Here is a 19,692-nt window from a genome sequence, read left to right as displayed (position 1 = left end):
CACAACAGACAACATGCACTGCTGACTGAACAGTTCTTCCCATGTGTGACCACACCACCTTTCCAACGCTGTTGATCTCTTCGACAAACTGCTTCAGGGAGAACATTTGAATACCACACACCTGAAACTAGCACATTTTGCGAGATTTAAAACTGGAAGTTCATTAATCATCACTTGAATTGGCCATATTGAGTTTTTACTCGCATTGAACACAGGTGCTCCAGGTGTGTACATGTTCAAAGTGGTGTCGCTCCATGTCATGTTCCTCTGCTTTCTAATACTGCGGTAGAGAATGCCATCCGTGATGTCCGCAAAAACACCTGACACTCGAGGAGCAGTGCAATCTTCTGCAAATAAGAAAGCAAGGTACTGCCAAGCTGTTTAGCAGTACCAGAAGCTGCTGCCTAATGTTAAATATCAGAAAAAAAACTTGCAGTATTAATTAAGTGTTGCAGCTTCTTCTCACTGCCGCAAGAAGCACAATTGGTGGTGTCTTCGTCTTTGGCATCATTGTATCTTCCCAGATATTGATGGCAGGTCTGGCTGTATAGATGGATCCTCAGTGCTTCTTTTCTGTTTTTCCACAGCCTCCTCACAGCATATGTAGTGCATGGCACAACTTTCTCCCCAAACAGAGGTATTTATTAAAGTGAGAAGTCCTTGTAGTTGTGCCCATGTAAGACCTGAAGTAACAACATATGCCAGTATGAGCAGCAGAGCCTGTGCCCATGTTGTTTTTTGGTTTGGAAGGTACTCCTCCGAGAGCATTGTGAAGTACATGTCAAAGACATCATCTTCAAAGGCGGCATGCTCACTTTCTTCAGTACCACTCTCTGGTTCACTGTCTGCATCAACCTTGTGCCCTTCATCAACTTTCGAACCATCATCGTTCAACTCAAAGGCAGAACTGAATTCATCGCAACGGATGTTCACTGTATCTTCATACGCAGTGCCTATTTCACTTGCAGCTTGGTTAGTGTCTTCTACGTCGCTGACATGTGCAGTCGTGCTTGCAAAAGCATACATTTCTGAAGCAAGGTTAGAGTGGATGTGCCTAGAATTCTCAGCTTCATTCTCTCTCGATACAACACTACTGACATTCGTGGAAGGGCTTTTCAGGTTTTCCAGGTTCATCTGAAAGAGTAAACAAATAGGAAATTTTATCTTCTAGAGATACCAAGACAAAACAAGTGTCACATTCACAAGAAACATACATAGGGCATTGGAAGGCAACGGTGACATTACCACTCTTATGCAAAGCCAGTTCACTGATTAAGATGTAGCGCAAAAAAAGGACTGTGTTGCTCTCTATATATATTAAATTGAATTATGGGTGTGAGAGTGTATGTCCCACATGCTAACTTCATAATGGTGCAGGAAGGTACAGGTTTACCAACTTTGTCTCGGGTAATGAACTGGACTCTGATAAAATGTGCTCCCTAGGGAGTCGGCTATTATTCTGCCATCAGCCACCTCCGGCTGTGTCCTTTTGCAAATACCTTGTCTTGTGCATAGAAGCAGTGTTGGCACGAGGACTTAAGTCAGCTTAGATACCACTATTAGAGGGAACACGCACGCGTGTGGCTGTTGTTCTGCAATGTCCCATCTGCTGGCGCCCGCTCGGCACAGGCACAGAGTGCTGCTGAGGCAGTACGGTCCGTGCATTGTCTGCAACTGCACCGCCCAGTGCTTGGTAGTAGCAGACGACACACGGTGCACAGAGCGCCAGTGGCTTTCTGCACAAATCGGGTGCCAAGAACCAATAAAAGGCACCTCATAGAGTATTGGTCACATGCTCGCTTGTTCCCTCTAACAATGGTCGATCCTGAACGCTGCATTGTTCCAGGCTAAGATCATTGCTGTTACACATGAATGATTCAAATAATTTATTGGTACGTGCTTCGTTTGTGGGGTCTTCATCATCCAAACAACAATACCACAATTTCACATCATCTTTAGACCCACTACTACTAGTAATACCCAATCAATAATCTTAGGAAACTGCAGAGATGCAAGTGGTGCATTTCTGCAGGACCCAGCTACCAGAGCACCTACAATCTTTGCAGTCAGAAGACGCACAACTATAATATCACATTCATAGGACTGTACACTATTGAACTGAAGACTTCGTTTACCATTTCTCAGTTTTAAAAGTATGTTTTATAATCCTCCGCCTGCACAAACTGTTTTTCATATGTTTGCTGCAATGAGCTTTGTTTTGATTCACGACCAATTCGGTCGTGAACCAATATAAGTGAGTGAACTGAGTTACCCTGTATATTTACTCATATTGCTTTTTATTCCAGAGTACAACTTATAGATCCTGTACCAACCTTGTCAAGTCAACAAAGTATTACCAACAGCACACTAAATCTATCATAAGTTCTGCTAACCGTACATCCTTGCTGTCACACAAATTATCTAATGAGCTGTCCAAACACCTCAAGCACGCAACTAAGGTCAACCTCGTTCTCTTTTTTGATAAGGCAATGTTGAAGAACTGGAAAAAGATTTCGCCTGACAGCTAGTGAACTGCTATCCTGCCAACTTGGGCAGCAATATCAAACAAATGACCTAATGCAGACCAACTTCTTTTGCAATGGGTGCATGGTTCTTAAACAAGACGTTTTAGGTACTAATGAATAAACGTGTCTTCTATCAAGCCAGAGCCAACTTTTCAGTCTGACGCAAATAAGAAACAAATGTTGTGTTATGTGTCAGAGTCTGTGCTACATAATGGAAGAGAGGGTGTGCAAGTGAAGCACTAGCTCTCAGAGATGGTGGCCAATTGGTCACTGCATTACCATGTGGTAAAACTCTCAAACACAGTTCTTCATCATTTTGGATCAAAGTTAAAGACGCTCAAGAATGACATAAGGCCTGGTCAGATGACATTTCGTCAGGGGCACAGATGAAAAAAACAGTGAGACCCTCAGCATTACGGCAGGCGCCAGATGTAATGCTGACAACCTCTGCCATGTCGAGAACTGCTGCCAATGTAACCAAGTATTGTATTTTTGTAGAATATCCCTTGCTGTCTATCTCACTTTGTTCCACAAGCGCCATCACACCCTTCCTGCAGTGCAGCAGCAAACACAGTCGCCAAGGGGAAATGAACTAACATGACTGCCTATATGTGACCAGCTATTGTTGCATGTGAAAAAAAAAATTACCCATGCAGATGCAGTATCCAGGTGACCAAGTGGTGAACTCTGCACGCTGTTTCTCCTGCTGACAGTGAACAACAAGGCTCCTTAATGAACCAGTCTTTCACTGGATTATTGAAACACAAGTGTCACAATATGTGTACATGCTTCACCTCATAAAAATAAACTTCAAGACTTTATGGACGCCTAATACTACATGAGAAAAAGTAAAAGAAAAAGATGCTGCCAGTAGTTTCATAAAACATTTACCATATGCAGCACAATACACTAAGATGTGTATGAATCAATTGATAAAATTCAAATACCGTTATCGAATGCTCAAGGGTGTTCATGTTTCACTGTCGCAAATGGCTCCAAACCTTCAAACAAAAGAAAACAAGTCAGTAAACAAACAAACAAGTCAGTAAAATTGAACAAGTCAGTCAGCAAAATTGCATAATAATTCTATATCAGTAATAACTGATTTTAAAAAAATTGAACAAATTTTGAGGCTTGGACAGTTGGTTATAATTAGAAATTTAGAAACAATACAGTAGCTACACAATTACCACATCTCTTGCACTTCGTTCCGCGAGAAAACTGTGATTGCTAAAGTAATGCGCGGCGGTAACCGTGAACTGATCGAGGCACTTGGTATCAAACCTCCTTGGATGCATCTTGGATGGTTTGTGGTAGCGCAATTTAAAAGACTGGACAAAAGAAGACACACCGGGACACACACGGCACTACCTTACAAAATAAATAGCGCTACCATAAACCCTACAAGATCCGTTACCAACAAGCCCACATTGCAACCCTCGTGATCCTTGGTTGCAAGCCACGTTGGTTGTAACTGCTCTCGAAAGAAACGTGCGCGTGACTATCGAGTGCTAGCACGAAACAATTCCCGCTTTCCCCGCGTCGTGACCGATCGATACGCGAGGCAGCACTCAAGACTACGCGCATAGAGAAAGGAATTCAACAAGAGGGGACACTCCCATAGGGCCCAGTGGCCGAAGTGACTGCAGCGTGCCAAGCGGTCCGCGTCAATCACTTCCGGTTTCGGGCGCGCGTATTTTTAACGCAAACTAGCACGCCGGCTGCGCCCCCCCCCCCTTTTTTTTGCTCTTCGTGCAGATTCGGTTTATTATTTAGTAAAAATGATTGCGAACGATCTCGTAAAGTCCCATCGAATTTGTGCCACGTGCAATTTCACAATGTAGACGCAAGACCTTTTGTGCAATGAGGAAATATTTATTTTGCTCTATATAAAAGCTGGTTCCGCGCTTTTTGTGCGTTCATCCAACGTTGTGACCCCAGCAGGTAAGGCAGTTCCGGTATGAAGCTCCACCGGACGGCACCAGCTGAAAAAAAAGTAAATTTCAAGCATGTTACATTTACAAGCACGTAAGAGCATGTTACAAGCATGGGTCATTTTGGTGTTTAGACATAGGAATACTGCGTGTAGAGGCGAAACGTGCGAAAGCGGTGAATGGGCGGCATTACAAACAAAAGCAATTCGCTTTTACATACATGGCGTAGAAAATACCCGACTCATCCCAAACAATACCATAAAATATGAAAACATCTGATTTCCAAGCGTTCCCCATTTCCGGGCATGATTTTCTGCACTTTGGCAGCAGAAATACACGGGCGACTTCGCGTTTCCAACACTTGGCCTCGGGCGACGCGACGGTACGCTACATACATAGAGATGGACGCAACAGGCACTCAAGACGAATGCGTAGGTGCAATGCCTTTTTTTCAGTCCTTTAGAAGACGGAACTTTCGCATTACAAGTTTTTGATATGTTCGTCGGCGGTATCTTTTGCGCGTTCTGCTGGCGCCAGCAGCACACCCCATGTTATCACTCTTGGCAATCGCCCATCGCGTTTTCAACAGGCGTGAGTACCGAAAGAAGGTATATGTTGTTGCGGAGCCACAAAAAACGTCACAGACTTGTCCCTGTAAGATTCATTACACGCCAAACTAAGGGCTCTGTTATACTCCGGCGTTCACAACGCGCGCGCGCGCCGGGGTTCGTTTCGTCGCGTCACGTCGGCGATGCCCCGCCAGGCGCAAATCCGCCGTCCAACGCGACGCGGCCCGACGCAGCAGCCTTAGCCAAAGCAGCGCATGCTCAGTAGAGCAGAGCGCCGCGCGGAAAGTGAGCGCCGCGTGGAAAGAAACACGGACGCGGTGCAGTCTGGGTAACGTCGTCGGCGCGAAATGCAGCATGCTGCATTTCGCGCCGGCTGCCGCCGGGCCGCGCCGACGGACGCTAGTTGCGTCGGTCGCGCCACACGTCAGACTATAGAGCGCTCGCGTTTTGCTAGCGTAGCGTCGCCGCGCCCAGCGTGCGCGCGCGTCGACGTTACGTCGGAGTATAAGGGCTCTGTTAGGGCTCTGTTATACTCCGGCGTAACGTCGACGCGCGCGCACGCTGGGTACAGCGACGCTACGCTAGGAAAACGCGAGCACTCTATACTCTGACGCACAGCGCGACCGACGCGACCAGCGTCCGTCGGCGCCGCCTATAACTAACACCACGGCCGAGCTGTTTATCGCTAACTGCGTCACCGCGCGCAGTGCGGCCAGCGTGCCTCAAAAGTACCTCAGAAAGTAACGAAAATACATTTCAGTAATGTTTGGTGTCAGAGAAGCGGGCACAAACTTCTAGCAAGACGCACTAGACTACGCACCACAGCCGAGTTAGTTCTCGCTAATTGCGACACGGCGCCCTGCGCGGCCAGTGTGGCTCAAACACCGAAATAAGTTACCATAATCCCCTAGGAAACGTCGGAATCATGCCTCCGCACGATTCATTAACTCAAATTAACTGCGCCAGGATGGCCGAGCTGTTTTTCGCTAACTGCTTCTCAAGTCTCGGTCCCGTGCCGTAACCCTAATTGCCTCGTAGACTGTGAAACAAGATTCCTTAACTTGCCGTAGTCCAATAGTGCAGTGGTGTCTTGTCCCAGTGCAGAAGGAACGCAAGAATACGCCGAGAGCCCAATAAACCAGGTTACATTTAAAAAAAAAGAAGGGGACAGACGGGTCGCCGCGCGCGAGCGCTCAAACGCGCGCGCAGCCATCCTCGCTGGCTTCGGGGGAGTGTCTGGCGGATGACGCATGTCTCTGGCGCGTCATTGACCTGTGGCTAGGTAAGGCAAGGAAAATAAGTCGCAAAGCTTACGTTCATTTGTACGCAAAACGTTTTTGTTTTCGCGGCAAAGAATTTAAAAATAAATCAATGCCTGTTAACTTAAGTTCACTTTCTTTTTTTTCGATGCTCGCGGCAGCTAACGTTCGGTGTCAAAAGTATAGCGTGACGTATGGTGACGTGTTTCCTGTTGCCAGTTTTTGCCGAGTGTCCCCTCTTGTTGAATTCCTTTCTCTATGCTACGCGTTCCTTGGCTCGACCGTCTTTGACGCGTCATAGTTTGCCCCTCACGCAGTAAGACTCGTAACTGCTTTTTGTTATTCGCAGTATAGTGAAACTTACAATAATGATACTTACCTGAGTAGCAGCAGTGGATGACCTTGGTCTTTTCAGCACGTACTCTCGAGTTTGCTGTGGAACTTGAACGTTCGAGTCCGGCTGCAGGTACTGCCTGTAATGCTTCCGCTGATTTTGGGACATTGCAAAGTTCGAAGCCTAAATTTTTCGCTGGGGCGAACAATGCGAGGCAGTCCAATTTGACTATACGGACTACATAAATATAAAGGCGTAAGCAATACCTAGTCGCGATCACGTCAACTGCAAGCTTTTAGTAAGTTTTAGTAAGCCTTGCTTCGCCTCACGTTAGTGCTCAGAATCACGGTATTACTGACGATATCACACTATGCTAAGGCAATGTCAAATTATAACTGGTTAGATTATAAAGATTATGATGTGACTAAAAATGCAAAAGGAAATGTTGTAATTTATTTGTTTGCCTTGATTACAGCCAAACAACTCATACGCAAAGATGTTATTGTACATCGGTCGTCGTAAAAGCTTGTAAAGTTGCGGAAAGCCGTGAAATAATTAAGAAAAATTACGAACTCATAAGTTGTTTACTTTAAGTAACCTGACAAATAAAGGATTTAGAAAACTTACGTGGAGCGCGGAGGCATACACATCATGAAACAAGGAATGCACGCATATACGAAAGATTTACTCATTGATTTATAATTTTTTTTTGTTTATGGGTTCGCGAAAGGGAAAAATGTGCTGTGTGTTTCTGTTTCTTCGTAAGTTTTATTTTGCAAGCACAAGATGCGATCTAAACAAGCCAGAGCAACACGACAGCGGAGAAGATGGTTTTGGAATATTCCAATGGAGAAAGATACTACATCTTAATTTTACTCATGCTTGCTCATGAATTAAGAAGCACACACACAGGCCAGACCAGAAAATGGCTAGAACTTTTGTACCTTGCGAACTGATCCTACCATAGAGTCAACCGTGACCGATGTCATTGCATATTTAGTGGCAATGCTACCATATTTTCGTGTTGCAGCACATTCGTAAAAGCGGCTCGCACGATCTACATGTTGAGTAAACCACGTCGTACCTATGCTATAATTACTTGGAAAGGATCTGAGTGGCGTTGCAGAAGTCGTGGACAGCTTTTTTCGTTGCCGGGTGCTCTTTTTGTCGCAACAATTTTTTTACAAGTACTGCTCCAGGAGGGCACATATGTAAACGGCAAACGGAGGCCCTAGCAGAACACCTGACCATATATAAAGCTATAAAGCAGGCAGCGCTCTCCCGGATATGAGCCCTCTTGGTACTCGCCTGCCTGTTAATTTTTTATTCCCGTGCATGACATTGTTAGTTCGTTGTGTTGACGCAGAGCGCTGTCTGCGATAAGACCGCCACATATCTGGCGTGATAGCAGTATCGGAGCAATCACTGCAACCTTTGTCGACTGGTGTGCCAGTGGGTAGATAAGTTTCACGAAGCGCTGCGACGATTTTTTTACGCGACGTTTACTGGCGCACTTTGGTTGGCAGCATCTTGGTCCAATGAGCGTTGCTGCTTCTGCGTCTTGAGAGAAAGGGTAGGGAGGTGTTTCACTGTCATCAAAAATAAAGAAAAAGCGGATGCATAGAAAATTTTCTTTCACACATACGCGCATCTTCGCATCAGTCGCTGAAAACGTAGAAGACTTGCTTCAGGCCACGTGGTGATTGCCTATTTGGCAAGATGCCGCTGCGTGTTCCACTTGACGAAACAAGGCACATTGTGCGTTTATTTATAGAGGGAATACCTCAGCGCGAAATCTGCCGCCGAACCAACAGGAGCCGGACTGCCGTGAATAGGATTATTCAAGCTTTCCGCGACGATGACAGATTCACAGATATGGAGCGCAGTGGGCGTCCAAGGGCCACGACTGAGGAAGAGGACCGCCTGATTACGGCCGCCATCGTGGCTGATCCTTTTCAAAGTGCAGAGGATATCCGAGAAGCGCTCTCGCTCACGGTATCGTCTGAGACTGTAAGAAGAAGGCTGAGTGAGCTTGGCCTGCAGTCTTTCGTAGCAGCACAGAAGCCCTGCCTCTCAGACAGCCAGCTACAAGAACGACTCATGTTCGCTACAGCAATGAAAGATTGGACAACAGAGAAATGGGGCGATGTCATCTTTAGCGACGAGTCAACTTTTTCCACGCGCTGGGACCAACGGAAGCGGGTTTGGCGTCCACTAAACTGCAGGTGTGTTTACAGTGTATTGGCAGTTAATTCACGAAGCTAATTCTGCATCACAACATGTTTCACGTAAAATGAGCTTTTGGACATTACGAGATTTTTCTGTAGTGGTATTATGTTGAAAACATTAACGATTGTTTCATAGTACTACTTACTCTGAAGCTAATTAAAAGCTGCCAGTGGGTCTTTCAGTACTATCTAATGATGTTTGCACGTTTTCTATTGCAACTCTATAACAGCATTATAAAGTTCATACGCAAGAGGAATCACAACATTTTTAGACGCGCCGCTGGAACCCAATTGTATGCTATTTCTTGCAGATATCTGCCTAATTACACACAGAGTGTTCTATCCAGTGGACGGTGTTCCGTGAGCGTGTGGGGAGCAATCAGCAAAGATGGCCTTGGTCCCCTTGTGCGTCTGGAAGGGCCCTTCACTGCGTCACGGTACTGCGACGTCATCACTAGACACCTCGTTCCGTATGCGCTGGACGGTTCCTTCAGCGACGGCTGCTATTTTTTTCAACACGACCGCAGCCCGATCCATAAAGCACGTATCGTCCAGTCATTGCTAGAAGAACATGCTGTTTGCCAGCTTGAGTGGCCTCCATGTGGCGCCGACTTGAATCCCATAGAAAATGTCTGGGGCATGTTGAAGAAACGGCTGTCCACACGAGCCAACCGCGGCCGCACGGCCGATACGCTGTGGCAAGCGATCACACAAGAATGGGAAAGCCTGCGCGGTCGACCGGAGATTACTGAATCTTTGTACGAGTCGATGCCCACACGCATCAATAAGGTGCTAGAAAACGGCGGACATTTCACTTCCTACTAGATCATTGAGAGACCTATGTTTCATGACACTTCTGTAAATGTCTTGTGAATAAATTCATTCCCCTTCAGACACGAATTATGATGCACTGTCTGCAAATGCGTCAAATGCGCATGGCATCATTTCAAGACGCTCACTATTGCATTCCAAGAAAGAAGACGAAGCAATGTGCTGTTTTGTGCGAGTTTCAGTAAAAAAAAATTCATTAGCGTATAACTCATTATCTAATTATTCTGAAATCCGTCAGCTTCAATGCTTGCATAAAAAGAATCAACTATTAGGCCCGAAACGCATGCACACTTGCTTTTTAGGTTGTATTCGTGTCGACCGGAGAAAAAAAATACTCTTGACGTTGGTCTTGGAACGCGGCACGTCGAACGATTGTCTAACATGGTAGTGTCTCCAGCAAAGTGATCATCTGCAGCAATACGCAGGACAATGAAGTTAACTGACCGCTAGTTGTCCCATCAGGAAGCGGACATGAATGTGCACACTGAGTTTTAGGTCATTTGAAGAAACACGTGGCGTGGGACGCGCCTCCGAAGTTCGAGTCCCCAAACGAGGACGCCGGGTCGCAAAGGGTTATAAAAAGAGTCATCGCACCCGATTATTTCTTATTTTTCTAAATGTAACCACTATAGCAGCGCGGTGGTTCGGGTTTGCGCAGCAAAACCTGGGCGCAGGCGATCAAATCCCGGCCGCTACTGTCACTCAGCGATGGGGGAGGAACGGAAAAATTCTGCCTACTGACTAAGCATCTGTGTCCCATGGCTGCCTCACCGCTCACTCACGCACTCACAAAAAAAAAACCAGCGTGGCTACGCGAAAATAGAACTGATAACAGCCGAAGAATACGCTGTCTGATTACTTGTACTGATATTCTGCTCTCAAAATATAAGCAAGTAGCCCTGGCTAACAAAGAGCGCGTCACGTTGAAAGAGATAGGTAGAAAATATTTGCGCACATTGCGAAAATAGACAGGCCATAGATTTAAGGAGGGATGCGTCTTCAACGTAGCGCTGCTGTCGATCGCTGGTGACGTAGCGGAAGTGTCGCGAAGAGCCTCTTGGCCACGCGCTCGCGTGGTCCTGCAAACTTTTGTGGTTGACTGTACGCTGCATTGGCCGCGCGCTCTTGGTCTTCATATATATATATATATATATATATATATGTGTGTGTGTGTGTGTGTGTGTGTGTGTGTGTGTGACGCGAGCAGGAGGTTGCGGACGGAAACAAACATGGTCGCCCGTACACTGCCTTTATTTTTCGTCTTCCTCCTTCACCACTAATGCACCGCACCGTCCTTGTGCGGTACGTCACACGCTTCCCCCTCCCCTCGAGAGAGCTTTATTTGCAAGGGCGGATGAATGAAAAGCATAAGAACGTGCATTAGTCCAAGATGGCTCTGTAACTCTTGACAACTTCAAAGAAACGTGTAGCGATCCGGTAACTTGACGCATAACTCTGGTGGACGAGCCCGACTGTTTCGTACCCGACGACGTCTGCATGTGCCGTAGCTTTTGAACACTGATCGTAGTATGCGTTGAGCGCCTGATTTAAGTGCGTACAGTTTAAGTGCACTGATGCAGCAGGAGCGGTGTTTGTTCTTGAAATTAGTGCGGATGAAGGGATGCACGTTGCGAGTTTTCTTTGGGATAGTGCGCTCACGTGAGAGGTACCATTGGCGCGTTAACTTCCTCAGTTCTGATTGTTTGAGATGCGCGTTTCCTGAAATAACTCCTTGTTGTTCGAGGTTTCTGAGGCAAGACAAGGGCACCCGTCCTTTTCGCCATCGCATGCGGTGTCGTCGAGGTTGTCCCCGCAATAGGCGCAGTCTTGACTGATGATGTTGAAAATGTTCTTGGTGATGTTCTTTTATTGGGAGACGACCTGCGTGGTTTCACCTTGGGTTTAGTAGGTTGGCGCGTTCACGCCTTTCTTGTCGCATCTGTGTTTTCGGCAATGCTCTTTGTCGTCGGTTGTGTCGAAGCCGTCGTCGTGGTCGTTGAAGTTGTTGACAGAGTTGATGTTGACCTTTTTGATGTTGCGGTTGTAGTTTTTGAGGTTGTGTTTCCTTCTGTTGTCTCGGCGGGAAGGCGATATGCTTCATGTCACCGCTGGAAGTTATAGCAGCGCTCTTTTCTTGACTGGGGCGAACGGTACCGTATTCTGAATTGATGCAGCTTGGAATCCTGGATGCTCTATCATTGGATGATGTGGCTGTAGACGTGACTTCACCACGCGCTTCCAGTGATAGGTCCGACTCTGGAAAATTAGATGTGTCATGCGCGAACGAAGCAATTCTGTGAAGCACGGGCTGCGGAATGAGCGCCATAGAGGACTGGCGTGACTGGAAACCAGGCGGCGGGTCGCACGTATAAGACGCAGCGAACGCATCTGATGGATTCGCGATGGCAGGAGTATGATAGCATAGTGAAGACGCACATATTCGCGACTCCTGCACGGCACTGAAACCTGGTGGAAGGTTTGGTCTTGAAGCGAAGCGACTTGTATATCGCTCAGCGGACGGAGGCGTCTACTGTGAGTGGTGAAATCATGGTAGGCTTGCGATTTTCTTTCGTCTTTTCGGGAGGACCACTACTTGAGGAAATTGTGGATGATCGAGTCATGCGTGGCTTTGGTTGGCATTGATGATGATAGCTACGTGGAGACTGCGGGTGACTACGGCGACCCAGTTGCGATTTCTCCAGCTGTTGGATAATGAGGGAGTCGCCAGCCTATACTTTAAATCGACTGAACATCTCTTCTTTGATTTCTTTCCATAATTCTTTATATTCAAATATGTGGATCAGGTAGAAGCGAAATGCCTCACCGTTCAGGTATTCATCGAAGCTGGCGACCATCTCCCGTTCCGACCATGATGCAGCGGTTGCGTGGAGCTCAAAGAAGCGAAACCAGTCTTCTACGGGTCCATCGACCGCTGATCCAGTGTACTTGGGGACGTCCAAGGCTTCCGATGGTGCGGTCATGATGCTGGTCTGTGTAGGTGGTGGATCTCTGCGCATAGGGTTCACGGCGTGGTGTTTAATTCTTGCATGATGATGTGATCACGATGCGGTGGCTGCCAGGTCTTTATTTTGCCGACTTGTGTGACGCGAGCAGGAGGTTGCGGACGGAAACAAACATGGTCGCCCGAACACTGCTTTTATTCTTCATCTGGGTATTATATTCCGGGCTAATAGACGTGGTCAGCTGCTTGACAATGCATGACAGAGCGATGAACTTAACGTGCACGCAGGCAAAGGAGTTATGACGCAAACGCTCACTTCCAAAACTCTTTTTTGATTACTGCAGGGTCGCGGTTTTCTAGCGATTCATTCCGCTCGATTATATGCCCCTCTTATCATCCACCGTTCACGGCCGGCTCATCGCTTTGATAACGCGGGCGGGGCGTCGCTCTTACCACTGACAAGGCGCGAAAAGAGCGAAAATGAATATCATCGGAGAAGGAATCACTACAAAATCGCAGCCCGCGCGCATGTGCATCTGTGACATGCACGTCTGTGTTGTGCGAGTTTGCGTGCGCTGAAAATTTATTGCGCTTAGAGAAATCTGATCATGCCACTCTACATGACGCGATGGGCAAAATGAATGAAAGGCAATAATCGGGTTCATTGACCACATATACAAAACATACAAACGATCGATGTCAAATTCATAATTACTCTCATATGAGTTGGGAGGTCATTTTAAGAATGCTTAAGCCTAATGCAGTCCTCAAAATTTTTCATCATTAGGCTTTTGTACAACTTTAAATCTTAGTGCCTTCCACCCTTGGAGGGACGAAAAAACTTTAAAAAAGATTTTTTCATTCCTCCTTGCTTCCACCAATTCTTCAACCCACTGCTGTTGTACGGCATTGCTTTAGTATTATTTTTCCTTTCTGTTTTGTTTTGGTATGGGTTATGCAGTGGTCCCGTCGAAGTCGCATGGCAATCCGCATCCATAGAGTCCACAGCCAAAGCCACAGCTGTCATCTTGGCGAGAATGACTGCGTTACACTGTGTTAAGCTCGAGATGCTTGTATTCGTTCAATATGAAGTGTACATGACCACTGCAGTTGTCAGGCACACCGCAGTGCAAAACTTAAACCAGAGAATGTCGTGGATTTCGAACCAATTGTCCCCTACGACCTGTGGTGGAACGGCATGCTTGCCTCACTCAGTAGAACGCATGCTTGCCTCCCTCAGCAAGAATCGCGTGATAACTCACAGATAACATGGGGTATTTATTTATTTTTTTGACCGTGCGCTCCACTCCAGTACAATACGTTCACCATTCCACGCCGGTTTGTGCAATCGAAAGTACAGAAAGTGCCTGCATTAGATTCGTCGCAAACGCTGCGCCTATCGCTCGAGCATTAGTTCGCGGAGCCTTTTTCATCGACAAAAGTGCTTGCAGTCTTTCCCACGAACAGCTAAGTGTTTCCTTTAACCAATATTCTCGCCCAGAACACGAGAAAAATTATTGTTCTGCCCCTCAAGCTCAGGAAATTGCCGTGGATCATGCAAGGGTTCACGCACTCACTTCGCACACCTGCCCTGCGATACTGGCGGCGCGGCGTGGAATGCAGGAGGGGCGAGGATACGCGCATGCACATAGCTGAATTAGAAAAAGGTACATTCATTTCAGCCTACAGGCACTCATCATCAGATTTGCAACCGTTTGCACTTTTTCACGTTTGCTCTTATGGTGTCACTGACGCCTACTCATGCTAACATTGATTCATGCCCGGTCATGTAGGAAATTTCACGAGATCGAAGCGGGTTGTATATTTAACTTTTTTTCGTGACTAAATAGATATGGTGGGCACACCATTCAAAAGCATGCAACTGAATTTTGTTTTTAACAGAACCTAGTAGTTTACCAGAAAAAGCTACCAAAGATCAACTGGCTACATTTTCATGTGGAGTGCTTTTTCTCAAATTTGAAAGTATCTGTGAAGCAACATAAACGGAACATGACACGAAATTATTATTATATGGTATATATAAACATAAGGGAAATAGGTCGTATGGTTTTCCTTTTTAAGAGAAAAAATGCCTTCTAAAATATGAGAAATGCTACATTTTACAATGTTGTAAAACCGATTTCAACTTTCATTTTTCAGTGCCTGATGATGGCTAATGTAGCCCTATCGAAAGCATGATGCCGAGTGACTTTGGTAGGAAATGTTTTGTTTCACTTTAATTGTAGTTAGGGGGGTGCTAATATTCGCAACTTTCAAATAACGAATCAAATAGTGTCCTATTCGCTTCGATCTTCGAATGACATGGTCACTATTCGTAAATGCGACTATTTTATTAATGCTTTTCACGTATGTCAAAACGACAGCTATGCCCAAATTCGAGCGAAAGTATGGTCAATTTTCACTCCCGCGGTCATAGTATATGCAAAGCATAAGAAATTGCATAGTAGAGCAGGCTACGTCGCTTAGGAAGCCATGCTTTACAGGCTATACAGCGATGATTTGCACTCTGCAGAGTCCTGTACATGTGAAGATAGTGCTTGTTTGCTACTAATGCTGTAGTTGTGCATTTAATAAACGCTTTATAATGTACTATGTAATGATAGAAACGTGCTAACTTTAAAAATACTAGAATGTGAACATCGTTTTACGTTAATTGTGATAACGACTGTTCAATTCACAAACTATTCGAAACTATTCAGTTCGATTCGCTCTGGCACTTTTCGATTCGTAAACAACTTGGTGTCAAAAATCACTATTTGCACACCTCTGATTGTAGTGTATGGTCCCACTAATGTTTCTCATTGCAATGCATGCGATGCTGCACACAGAACTGACAGTACAATGCTGCGGTGCTTTCCCGTGTGGTGAGAGGGATAAGTTGTGGCAGAATGTCATGCTTACAGTCGGGCTATTAATGTTACGAGTACTTAGCCAGTTGAAGCTGTTGAATATGCGAGTAGAATGTGAGCCCAGCAAGAATATAAGATGGTGGTGAGGGTTCAAAGTAGTGAAGTGTCCCTCTGACAAAATATGCCCTTTCAGATCTGAGCTAGTTTGGCTGAGTACATTTGCGTGGACAAGCTGATATTGAAACTTTGACCACTCAAAGCATGCGCGTTTCTATAGAACGAAGTCTGACATCCCTATTAACACTGCCTTGCACGCAGCGGTTTAGATGTTGCATCATCTTTTCTGCTCAGGGGGATGAGGACCTCTGTTTGAAATATTTAATGCTTTTTTGAGCACAAGCAGTACTTGTGACACATGCTGAAATCATATATCTTTAGTGTGCAATACATCCAAATACAATGTGCACCCAGTAAGAATACACATGTAGAGAATGCATGATCCTATCTGCAGCTAACATAATGGATTGCCTTGCTGAAGGCCCAGGTACCACATTCAGAGTCCACAACCGAAAGAGCTCAGACACTGTATCGCCAGTTCTGTGCATACTGTTGTGTGCAGTGCAGTCAAGACAGTACAGAGCATTGTCTTAACTTTTTTTGCTTAAGACAAATTCTGCTACACTTGCTACAGGAAATGTCAATGCGTGTTTCTGGGAAATGCATAACCGGCAGCATTTGTCCGGAGATCTCAATATGCAATTTGGGGCTGAACACAACTAAACTAGTGTTGTCAACATTAGAATTTTTTCTAGCACATTTCACATTACGTAATAAGTTCCCAACCTTTCTTACTGGATTTTATGCATGGATTTTATGCATTCTGTAGAACCAGCACAAAACATGAAAACTGATTCCAGAAAAGGATTCGATTTTATAACTCAAATTTTTAGCATAATGCACCTATTTTTGAAACTGCAGAACAAACAAATCCAAGAAACACTTATCAAATCGATCAATTAATAATTCAGTGCGAAAAGCTTTTTTACAAATTTTTATCTTGGACCATATCTTGCCTTTTAGTAGAAAATTTATATGGCACGGAGTAAACATTTTTGGGGAGATCTTTTTGAAATGCAGTTCATACTCTTGACTGTTGATAAAATTCAGTCAAGCGCCATTCATGGAATGCCTGGCATTGAACAGCTCGGAAACCTTTTGATCACGCATCGTTAGGCTTTGCTGTCAGTGCATGACACAGTTGCGGCATGTGCCTGGTGTACAGCACCTTACTTTTGGAAGAAACGTCACACTATGATATTATAGATTATTTTGTTAATAGGGTTGAGCAACGCCAAGCCACAGCGTTGCTTGATTTGTGTTACATGCTGTGGTTCTGCTTGGCTGCTTGTATGGCAGTTGAAACATTATACTTACAGATTGTTTTTTCACAGTCATTGCCGTTGCTGATTGCTACTCATACACTCAAACCTCGTTAATACGTAGTCGGCCGTGAACGGTATTCAGGTATGCTAAATGATGTACGGATTAGCAGCCAATGTCACTTCAGCAGCTACTTACCGGCTGGAAACGAACTATGTCGCGATGCTCTCAAACATACACTCTCGTACTGACTTTATTTTGGGGTAGGCAGCAAGAAATTGGTTATCTTCACTTGCCGCGACGACGGCATCTTTCAAACAACACTACGGCAACACCACGACTGCAAGCACACTGGCGGAATGAAGAAAGAAAATGTCAGTTTCACCCGATAGGCGAAGCATCAATTGCGATTGCAAATTAGTAGACAACTATATGAACTAAGGATAGTAGTTTTATTGGTCATAAAAGTTGTAAACATTCGCTTACCAACTAAATTAACAAGCACGGTGTAAAGCGTGCACAGGTAAATATGAACAGATCTCTCTCGATGACCGCGGAAACTCGATGTGACAACGCTGGAGTGAGTAGGCGCAGCAAGAGCAGCCAGTGAATTGACCTTCGTGGCGTCAATGCGAACTAAAGGTTGAAAGCACAGCGCACACGAACCTACCGGCACTAGTTGCACTTTGTTCACATTGCAGATCGCTTTGAAGACGAGGCCCGTGCGGACGCGCACTTTCTCTACGTCGTAGATTGCTTTCAAGATAAGCGCCCGCGCGGCCGCCGCCCTCACTTTCTCGCCTCCTCTGCTGTGCCTAACGCGCGACAGAAGCATGCTTCTGCCCCGCCTTTCTCCCTCGCGCGTGAGATTGTATACAGCCGCAAACGTCGGCTGACCCTTGCAAGCTTTCACTCGCACATACAGCGTATGGCACGCGGTGACGATGTTACCTTGCTTGGACTTTATACGAAACCTCAAAGCGAGTACCACGGCAGAAATGGAGCGTCCATAAGATTGCTATCGCTACAAAGTGTGCTTCTGCGCGGTTACTACTTGAATTAGATTGAATTTGGCGGCGACAGCGAATTCGCCCCTCCTATCGGCAGCTTTTTCGTGTTACCGGAAGCCAATCTCGAAGGCCGTGCTCCTGTGCGATGCATTCAGCAACAGCTGTATGAGCAGGAAATGCTTTATGATGACCATGTTTTAAGGTCCCTATCGCTGGCGGCTGTCGTCCGGGTGTCGCAACTCGCGAACCGAACTTCTCCGCACATGAAATTTGGTTGATTTTGTGCCTGTGCCTGTAAAACTAGAAAGAAAATACCGTACGCAATAACCATTTGATGACAAATAAGCGACTACGGCTTAAGTGGTCAGGCATGGGGTTCAATGCAGGCTGGGTGGGGCTTCGCGACTACATTTAAACCGCAAATACACATTACGCGGGTACGTATTAACGAGGTTTGACTGTACCCGAGTCCCTTGAGTTTATGCACAAATAGTTACCTATGTATTGAAGATTGCAGCGTCATTGTACTGGCACGGCCCCTGGATAAAAAAAAAAGGTGAGGCCCGTTGCGTGGCGCTGAAACGGCGTCTCGGGCCTAGTTCTCCTCGTGCCCACTCTGGCGCCACAGCTCGGGTACAGCCGTTCACGGAGAAGCATTCCCACAGCCGCGTTTGTACGCGCGACAGTGACTCTATAATGAGGCGGTTAATAACGCGTTTTATAGTTGCACATTACAGGTAGAATATTGAAGTCGTTATTAGAAGTGCCGATTACTCCACATATGTGAAACGTCTGCCCTAGGAGTGCCAATCATTTGTAGAGTGAGCCTCAATGCTCTTCATGAAAGCTGCCCGCTCGACTCACCTGAAATGAAGTGCTCTAATACGAATATTCGGGAGTGGAATTACGTGTTTCAAAAATCAATCTTGTCTGGGTCCCTGCTCACTCGGGAAATCCCGGTAACGAGGAAGCGCATAGAGTGGCCCGAGGGTTAACAAACCGGGTCGCGCTCTCCTTGGAACCGGACCCCCCGATGGGAGAGGTTGTGACTTCCTACAACGAACTCACCAACCTATACAAAGAGAACAGGAGAATATACCCAATGCCACACAGCAACCTTACAAGAGCGCAGGCCACTGTCCTCCGCCGAATTCAAACTAACAGCCTTATCACTCCTCATCGCTTAGCGATCTTCACAGATGGGGAGTTTGACCCAATATGCCAAAACTGCGACAAAAATGCCATAGCAAACCAAAGACACATCCTCTAGGAATGCGAGGGTCTTTCCCCACCCAGAGAGCTTCTGCCAGCTCCCTCTGAAACGACATGGGAGACCCTAATACGGTCTCCTGAAGAAAAGCTACAAAAAGGAATCGTTGCCTGGGCGGAAGAGGTCGCCGCAGACAACCGGCCACCTACAACGCCCTGAAAAATTTTTTTATAAAGTTGTTTCCTCCTCCTCTTCAAGACGACTTCAAGACGATGGATCACATTTGTTTGCAAGATGATGAATGCGAAGGTATCGTTCAGCGAAAACAGTCCACGGTGCCACACCCGATGCAGCCTAGCTTCGTTCTTCTCTTCAACTGAACTCCCCTGGCCCGTTTCAATTTTCTCTCTGCGCTGGCAGTGGCACGGCCGCTAGGTAGGTAGGTAGTAAAACTTATTGAGGTCCGGAAGAATCTTCACCCCGTTTTCATAGGGGCAAGACGGCGAGCTACTCCCGCGTTGGGATGGGAAGGCCGAGCCTCACCGCCACATCGTGGGCCTTCTGAACAGCCCGAAGTAGA

The sequence above is a fragment of the Dermacentor silvarum genome, chromosome 5 (genome assembly GCF_013339745.2).
Source record: "Dermacentor silvarum isolate Dsil-2018 chromosome 5, BIME_Dsil_1.4, whole genome shotgun sequence".
Taxonomy (NCBI): domain Eukaryota; kingdom Metazoa; phylum Arthropoda; class Arachnida; order Ixodida; family Ixodidae; genus Dermacentor; species Dermacentor silvarum.
This window is presented reverse-complemented; position numbering follows the sequence as displayed.